Here is a 10109-nt window from a genome sequence, read left to right as displayed (position 1 = left end):
AGTCATGGACATCATGCCCAATACACAGTGTCAGCCCACACACACAGCTTGCATCTCGCCACTCGACACATTGACACATAGCCACAATCAGGGAATACCATGCCAGACATGCAGGATGCACCGTGCCAACACACCAGCATTGACTGAGAAGAGGCACCTTGGAGGCATAGGGACACCTTTATTAGTCATGTTTTTGGGATTGCAGAGGCAACTTGAAGTACACATGAACACTTCATGTGGAGTAACATGTGGGTCCAACACTGGCACCCCCCTTCTGCAGCACAAATGCGTGATAGCCATGGTACTGGCACACAAGCGTCGGCTAACAGCTAAATACCCACAGCTGCGCACGGAGAGCCTGCCATACACCATAGATCCGCTGATGTGGAAGTCCCACGCCATGTCAAGCCAATGTTAACCATATGTGTCCGAGGGCAGTGTCACACACATTGATGCCATCATCACAATCCACTATCCCATCACTGATAACTGACAACCAGGCAGCCCATCTATTCTGGTGTACCCAGCTGCATGTCGTGTCCCATGGGGATGCCACATGTCTGCAGAGGAACCAAACCCCGACCGGGGCAGTGTGCACACATCGTGAACAACTGCCACACCCAATACACCCCTGATGCATCCCTTACCCCATGGAGACTTCCAAACGTGTCCGTGCCTGTAACGCTGAGTCAGCCCACGATGCCATGTCCATGAGGAATAGCAGTGCCACAACAATGCAACCAGCAGATGGCATGCGCAGGTACCTGGGGAAGAGAGACACACAAGAAGTCAGCCACAAAAAGCACGGCCACTTGCATGTGCATGTACTCGACACATGTTAGGATGACAACATGCTAGGTCACAATTATGAGTGGGAAAATACTACCATCACTGCCACCATCACTCCAGTGACACACCCACACACACCTCTGACTCACGTGCCATACATGCAGGTGGAGACACACATCACAACACATGCCACACGGGGACCAAGGCGTGCACACTCAAGACACTGGTACTCACCACTAAGCAAAGAAGTCGCGTATGAGCCGAGTCCGGATGTACTCTTGCGGCTCCACATCCTCCACATCACTAGCCCCATTGCCAAGGCCTTCGTCCTCCACAGGTGGATGGTCCTCGTCATGTTGATTCAGGATGAGTGGCACAGCTCTTTCAACTGCCATGTTGTGCAGCATGCAGCAGACCATGAAGATCTTGCAAACCTTCGCCGGGGCATATGGGAGTGCGCCGCCGGTCTTGTGGAGGCACCGGAATCGGCTCTTCAGCATGCCAAACGTCCTCTCTATCACACGCCTTGTCCGGCCATGGGCGGTGTTGTAGCGGAGCTGGGCCGGCGTGATGGGGTTGCGGAGAGGTGTCAGCAGCCAAGGCATGTTGGGATAGCCAGCGTCCCCTACATGGAAAGCACATGGATATCGTTAGAACTGGCGAAGCGGTCGTGCTGCTCGGCTATACAGAATACAGGACAGACAGACTGTACCCACCAACAACACATGCCCGTTCGTTGCGCAGCTGCATCATCATATCAGGCATCCCGCTACGCCTCATGATGTAGGCATCATGTGCTGATCCTGGAAAACGAGCACAGACATGTGAAATCACCATGTTGGACAGACACACCACAAGGGCATTGATGGAGTGGTAGTGCTTCCGATTTCGGTACGCCACCTCCCGTGCGTGTGGTGGTACCAAAGCTACATGTGTCCCATCTATGGACCCAATGACATGGGGCATCCCTCCCAGGGCATAGAATCCACGCTTGACCTCTGTCATCTGTTCAGGGGTTGGGAACTTGATGAAGTCATCCAGGTGAATCAACATGGCCTCCAAGAAATCATGCAGCACACCGCTGAACATGCTCTGGGACATGCCACCAACATGAGCTATGGTATTTTGGAAGGTACCCGTGGCAAGAAAATGTAGGGCAGCCATTACCTTCAGCTGGGGTGTCAGTGCCGTAGGATACCTGTGCTGCGGTTGCAGGTGTGGTGCCAGTCTCGCCGTCAGCTCCAGAATCAACGGTTGGGTGAAGCGGTAGAGCCGGATCCTGTCATTCTCCTGCATGGCAGCCAAGTCTGGAATTATTCGGGCAACAGGCGGCGCTCTGCAGTAATTTGGAAGTGACAAGGAAGAGTGAGTGCACTACGACAACAACTCATGTCTACTGAGCACATGTAAATCTGGCAATACACACATAATACATAGGGAGTCAGATATGTGCTACATGCCCAGGACACGTATGGATGCAAGGTGACACTCCTTCCAAGACCCAGCTACACACGGAGATTGAGAACCTCCCCATGCCACGCCATGGGAATAGCTGTGTCCCAGTGCAAGTGAACAGCCAGACGCAAGACAGGAGTCACATACACCCACACATCAGCAGAAGTAGGATGCCGATTGCAGAGACTGGTAGCGGAACACCGGAGCCACAGGTCACATGACATTACACTAGGCCTGCCCACACACCTTGCCATGAAGGTGCACATGTCATGACTCACCACACATTCCTTGTGAGGATGCTGACATGGCCTTGTCACGCTACTCCGTGTCCCATGCATACATGTGCACCTCACATCCGATAACACATGTGGCATGGTGTGCGGAACAGTGTGCAATGACAATCTACACACAGACACATGTTGGTTGCTGCAACGGCTGCAGCTTTTGAGGGTGCTACAACATCAACCTGATGTAAATCCCGGACACATAAATGACATAGTCACATTATGCACTGTGGGTAGTGACAAGTCATGTGTCATGACCCCTGTACCGGGCATCATGGGACACTTCCGTGTGTTGGTGTCCGTGCCATGCCAGTGACGCTCACCCCAAGTGCGCAGTACGACATGCACACATGTCAAAGGAGTCAAGGGCATGCCTGGCACACATTGCACCCTCACACAGTACACCTGTACACATCTCATCATACATCTGGTGCCTTCTTCCCACTCAGGAGGCATGTTCCACATCACAGCCTGTCACACCTGTGCCCCACACATGTAGTAATGCACAGACCATGCCTTGATGTCCATTCCTGGACAAGTATGTCCATCCATGGACAAGTATGTCTGCCCTATTCCTTCCTGTGTGCTGCCTGTCACCACTGTGATGTGTAAAAACCGCCGTACTGCTGCTAAGAGGGCCTGTGTATGTTCCCAAATCACTGTGGGAGTGCTGCCGTATGTGTACCCATCGTGATGGCGAGCGTACAGGCATTTGTACGGTCCGTACCACAACGAGTACGCATACGCGTGCAGAACCATAGTGAGAGGGCCGTACACTCGCATGTACGCTCACTATCACTATGGGTCTGCACGCGTATGCGTACACGTAGTGGTACGGACCGTACACACGCATGTATGCTCACTATCACTACGGGTACGCATACGCGTGCAGACCCATAGTGATAGTGAGCGTACATGCGTGTGTACGGTCCGTACCACTACGTGTACGCATACGCGTGCAGACCCATAGTGATAGTGAGCGTACATGCGTGTGTACGGTCCGTACCACTACGTGTACGCATACGCGTGCAGACCCATAGTGATAGTGAGCGTACATGCGTGTGTACGGTCCGTACCACTACGTGTACGCATACGCGTGCAGACCCATAGTGATAGTGAGCGTACATGCGAGTGTACGGTCCGTACCACTACGTGTACGCATACGCGTGCAGACCCATAGTGATAGTGAGCGTACATGCGTGTGTACGGTCCGTACCACTACGTGTACGCATACGCGTGCAGACCCATAGTGATAGTGAGCGTACATGCGAGTGTACGGTCCGTACCACTACGTGTACGCATACGCGTGCAGACCCATAGTGATAGTGAACGTAGGCATGCATGTACGGGCCGTTGCCATGCATATGGGGTGCCCTAGGGCCCCGAAACGCACCGTACCTGTGTGTGATTCTCCAAATTACACAGGGGACAAGTATTAAGGCCTACATGCATGCTGGTTGTCATGGAGACCAAGTTCAAATTTCGAATTTGTTCTGGAAGGTGCACAGCAGAAGTCAGTTGGAATTGTTCTACTTTGTTGCAATGTGTTTGTGGGGCTGACATCATGCAGGAGAATGAAACCGATAGAGAACCCACAGACTGCTAGGTTTGAAGGGATTGGTGGAAACATAGGATGCAAATGTGAGTGACCAATCACTCTGTACTCCTGTGCATGAGACTGGGCAGAAGGGCACATATAAGGCAGCCAGGTCCCATGAGGGAGTACTTGCCTGCACATCTTTGCATTTGTCGACCAAGCTGCTGCTACTGATTCCCTGGAACCATGTCAAGGGCTGTGGAGAGGTCACAGCCATTCACCCTGGAGGAGAACATGGCTCTGCTGGATGTGATCCTCCCACAGTACCCCATGCTGTATGGGCGACCAGGGTATCAGGTGAGTGCATAGGCCACTGCCACAGACTGTCCCTATGTTGTGACTGTGACTTCCGGCATTGTGTCCTGGTGTGACACACATGCCATGTACTGTCGGGGGGGTACCGGGGGGGGGGGGTGCCTGATGTCTCCCAGCAGTGCCCTGAGACAGGAGGGGTGTGTGCAGATTCCTCCCAGCAGTGCCCTGAGACAGGAGGGGTGTGTGCAGATTCCTCCCAGCAGTGCCCTGAGACAGGAGGGGTGGGTGCAGATTCCTCCCAGCAGTGCCCTGAGACAGGAGGGGTGGGTGCAGATTCCTCCCAGCAGTGCCCTGAGACAGGAGGGGTGGGTGCAGATTCCTCCCATCAGTGCCCTGAGACAGGAGGGGTGTGTGCAGATTCCTCCCAGCAGTGCCCTGAGACAGGAGGGGTGGGTGCAGATTCCTCCCAGCAGTGCCCTGAGACAGGAGGGGTGTGTGCAGATTCCTCCCAGCAGTGCCCTGAGACAGGAGGGGTGGGTGTGATGCACAGTGTGAGCCTTGATCATTGATTGTGACATAGCCATAATTCCACCTGTGTACCCACTATGGCACGTACTGCCTTTTCCCTCACCAGAGGATGATGTCCCTATGACAGAGGTGCAATGCGTTGGCTGCATGACATGCCTTGTTGTAACCAGCTAATTTGTTCTCATATGTCTCTCTGTGACATGTGGCTGGTGTATTGATGTGGTGTCACTTGTTCTTCCTCACAGGTAGGCGCCACTGCCAAGGAGCAGATCTGGCTGACCGCCGTCAGTGCCGTGAGGCATGTGGATGGTCGGAGGCGGAGCCTGTCCCAGGTGAGGAAACGCTGGCAGGATATCTGGTGCTGGACGCAGAGGATTGCACGGCTCCTGCTGGGGGACTCACCTGACAGCCACAAGAACCGCGGCCGCCGCCGTCTGAGCCACCTCCACAGGCGTGTGCTGCCGGTGGTCTTTCCAGACCTGGAGAGGCGCTTACAGGCGATGCAGCAGCCGGAAGGGGGTAGGTACATGTGCGTTTGTTGTGTGTCACCGGCATTTGTAAGGGCACAGTGGCATGAATTCACTGGCAGGGTTTAAAGGTGCTGTGCAGATCCAGTTTGCCCCAGTATAGCGCTGCGCCCCTGCCACCTTTCCCCTCCTTGCAATGTGTTCCCTGGTCTGTGTGTAGTCACTCCTTCACAAGGTAATGTAGGCTGGCGCTTTGTCCACGAGAACAATGACTGTAGCATCATGTGTGGTGGTGGTGTGTAACAGGTTGTGGGACCTTGCCTGTGAACTGTCAAGTTCACTGCATGTGGGTTCCATGTCAGTTGGCACTGATGCTGACTCCAGACATGGGAGTTGGTCTCTCATGTGTCATGCCTCATAGCGCATGTCCTATGTAGTGGCCTGTGACATGATGTGCATGAGTGTGCGATACGCATAGTGCAGGGATGGTGACGTGTGTAGCAGTCATGACCATTCTGTAGCATGTAGTTGCGTGCCCACTACTGTCCCCTGGGGCACCTTATCCTCAGTATTGTATGTGTCATCATCAACGTGGACACTCTCACTGTCTACAGCGTAGGTTGTGCTCTGTGCCATTGTCCCCTGTCACCATGTATATAGACGTGCTATTATGTACAGGTGTCCACTGTGAAGCCTGACCTGATTGTCCTTCTTCATACTCACAGTTGCCAGTGCCTGTGTGTCTTGTTATACTCATCTGAGGATGGGCACTGGTACCTCATTATTTGTACAGGCGCACCTTGGCTGTTTGGCGTCCAATCTTGCTTTTTGCCTGCCCCTGTGTTTATCACCCAGACTATGAGATGTCGGTGCCACCTGTGTCTCAACAATTTGCATCGTGTGGGGGTTTTTCGGGGCGGGCAATGCCTATGTGTCAAATCCTGATTTCTACTTGCTGGGTCTGGCCAGTGTGTGATGTTACTGGACACACACGCAAGGTGCAGTGACCGAGTAATGTTGGGCATGTTTGCAGCATTACCTATGCAGCATGTGTCTCAAGTTCATGGATATTGTCCCTGGTCATCGGTATTTTCACCAACGCTGTGTGGTGCAGATGCAGTGCTGGATTGTCCCCAGGGCCTGGGTGCTATGTCAGACTCCGTTTCCTGTCTTTAGCTATTGTCTCATGCTCTCCATGGTGTTTCAGTGGCATGGTGGCTCAACCAACTGTGTGTTTCATGCCCTACATCGGTACCTTGTTTTGCAGATGTTAGGGATCTTCCTTTTCAGGCTATGCAATGTTACCTATGTCGATTGGACTCATGTGACTGATGTGTACAGCTGTCTGATAAATTTCTGTCTCTCCACCCTGCCCACAGCATCGTCGGGGGACACAGAGGGAGACATGGACACAGGCAAGGCGGAGGGACCGAGCACCAGTGCCAGCCGTGACATCGGGGCTGGTACATCGAGTGGGACAGAGGTGGAGGATAGTGTTGGCGAGGACCTGTCGACTGGCACGTCAGAATACGAAGCTGACAGGTCCGAGGAGGAGTCCTCCGAGTGGGCGGTGGCTGCACCAGCAGCTGACAGCGGAACAACACCTTGCACCGCCCCCTCAGTTCCCATCAGCCGCCTCCCACTTTCTCGTGTCCCTTCCCAGCGTGCCCGGTCACCGCATGTCTCCTTCCTGCCAGGCACCGCACCCCCTGCCCCTGTCTCCACTGCTGCCGCCAATGCTGAGTCTGTGGACATCCAACGGCAACTGCAGGTTGGTCAGGCTGCGATCCTTAATGTCCTCCATGCCCACGGGCAAACCCTCACCAACATCGAGGCATTCTTGGAGGGCATTCATTCTTCGCAGGCTGACCAACGCAACTTGCTGAGGTCCATAGACTCCACACTGACTGCAGCAGTGGGTCTCCTGCAGCGCGACCTCCCCCCATCTACCCCTGCCCCATCCACACTTCCCACTTCCATGCCTGTCCCACGTACACCCAGACGTCGGCATGCACCCACCACAACAGACACAGGCACCACACCAGCAGGGAAGGTCCACCGCACTTCTCCTGACACGCACACACAGGGTGAGGTAGGCACACCCACTGGGTCGGGGGGCAAACGTGTGACACGCAGCCAGAGTGGGAGTCTGCATTCCACACAATCCACTCCCTCCAAATCCCCTCCCCTCAGCTCTCCAGGCCACATCTCCCCCAAGGACTCCTTCATGGCCGCTCTGTCCCTGAGCCCCACAGTTCCACCACCACGCAAGCGGTCAAGGAAGTCCTCGGTCAGGGTGGTTGAGTCTCCCCCCCTGTCTCCACCCTCCCCCGGTGGCGCTGCAACCTATCCCTCTGACCCCCCCCCCCCTCCTTGGGGCCTGAGGTCACTTCGGGTGCAGGGGACTCCCTGGAGGACCTTGCTAAGGTGTGTAGTGCCATCCTGGCCTTTGGCCATGACACACCCCCTGTGGTTGAGTCCTCCATCCCTGCACCCACAATGCCGCCCCTTTGCCCTGATGTCCCTGCGGTGCCTGTTGCTTCCCCCCCCCCGATGCCCTCACCAGTATGGAAGACAATGCCATTTGACTGTGCAGGCAAGGTAGGGGACACACATCCCACTGTGTCCCCCGTCCAGCTGGGAATCATTGACTGCCCTATGGCCTTTGTTGAAATTGAACTGCCTGCGATCCACGGACATTGTGCTCATGCTGAATAAAGCTTATTTTTGTTTTCATTATCACACTCCTGCTATGGTGGTATTGTTGTTGGTGGGGCTGCTACATTGTTTTGGGTGGTGTTTAAGGCTTTGGGTGTGTGGGATTTGTAGTAGTGTTCTGCTCATTGGGGCGACCCTGTGATCTGTGTGCCATCACAAGGTGTTGGCTAACTTCCTTAGGTCATGTCAGCAGTTACTGCATGGTTCAATTGTCCCAGGGTGTATTCCTTCCTCTGTGTACCCAGTTTCTTCCCTGCAGGGTGTTCCCAATGTTTAGCGCAGAGCTGTGTCTACATGAGCTGTGTGTGTGACGGAGCCCTTCTACTTTGGCCATGCATGCATGGCCATGTCTCCACCTGCAACAATCGTGGCATCCTTGGTGATCACTGTACTTGTGTGTGGAGTCTGTTGACATGAGTTCATGGGGACATGTTCCCTTGTAGGCAGTATGGATGTGGGTAATTCCGGCATCACACACATGTGTTACACCCCTCCTGTGTCTGGGCACTGCTGGGGGGACTCTGCACCCACCCCTCCTGTCTCTGGACACTGCTGGGAGGACTCCACACCCACCCCTCCTGTCTCAGGGCACTGCTGTGAGGACTCTGCACCCACCCCTCCTGTGTCTGGGCACTGCTGGGGGGACTCTGCACCCACCCCTCCTGTCTCTGGGCACTGCTGGGAGGACTCTGCACACACCCCTCCTGTCTCAGGGCACTGCTGGGAGGACTCCACACCCACCCCTCCTGTCTCAGGGCACTGCTGTGAGGACTCTGCACCCACCCCTCCTGGGTCTGGGCACTGCTGGGGGGACTCTGCACCCACCCCTCCTGTCTCTGGGCACTGCTGTGAGGACTCTGCACACACCCCTCCTGTCTCAGAGCACTGCTGGGAGGACTCCACACCCACCCCTCCTGTCTCAGGGCACTGCTGGGTGGACTCTGCACACACACCTCCAATTTCTGGATATGTACGCTTGGGACATACACGGTGTGGGTGCGCTCCATGCATTCGAGGTGAGGGTACGGGTCGTACTTACACTGTTGGCATGGGGGGTACGCTCCATGCATACGCGGGTGGGGGTACGGGTCGTACTTACACTGGTGGGGGTGGGGGTACGGTCCGTACGTCCGCGGGTGAGGGTTCGAGTCGTACTGACACTGTTGGCATGGGGGGTACGCTCCATGCATACGCGGGTGAGGGTACGGGTCGTACTTACACTGTTGGGGTGGGGGGTACGCTCCTTGCATACGCGGGTGAGGGTACGGGTCGTACTTACACTGTTGGGGTGGGGGGTACGCTCCTTGCATACGCGGGTGAGGGTTCGTGTCGTACTTACACTGTTGGGGTGGGGGTACGGTCCGTACGTCCGCGGGTGAGGGTTCGTGTCGTACTTACACTGTTGGCATGGGGGGTACGCTCCATGCATACGCGGGTGAGGGTACGGGTCGTACTTACACTGTTGGGGTGGGGGGTACGCTCCTTGCATACGCGGGTGAGGGTACGGGTCGTACTTACACTGTTGGGGTGGGGGGTACGCTCCTTGCATACGCGGGTGAGGGTACGGGTCGTACTTACACTGTTGGGGTGGGGGGTACGCTCCTTGCATACGCGGGTGAGGGTTCGTGTCGTACTTACACTGTTGGGGTGGGGGTACGGTCCGTACGTCCGCGGGTGAGGGTTCGTGTCGTACTTACACTGTTGGCATGGGGGGTACGCTCCATGCATACGCGGGTGAGGGTACGGGTCGTACTTACACTGTTGGGGTGGGGGGTACGCTCCTTGCATACGCGGGTGAGGGTACGGGTCGTACTTACACTGTTGGGGTGGGGGGTACGCTCCTTGCATACGCGGGTGAGGGTACGGGTCGTACTTACACTGTTGGCATGGGGGTACGCTCCATGCATACGCGGGTGGGGGTACGGGTCGTACTTACACTGGTGGGGGTGGGGGTACGGTCCGTACGTCCGCGGGTGAGGGTTCGAGTCGTACTTACACTGTTGGCATGGGGGGTAC

This window comes from Triturus cristatus, chromosome 10, assembly GCF_964204655.1.
Source record: "Triturus cristatus chromosome 10, aTriCri1.1, whole genome shotgun sequence".
Classification (NCBI taxonomy): domain Eukaryota; kingdom Metazoa; phylum Chordata; class Amphibia; order Caudata; family Salamandridae; genus Triturus; species Triturus cristatus.
The sequence above is the reverse complement of the archived record's forward strand: the minus strand, read 5'-3'. Positions refer to the sequence as shown.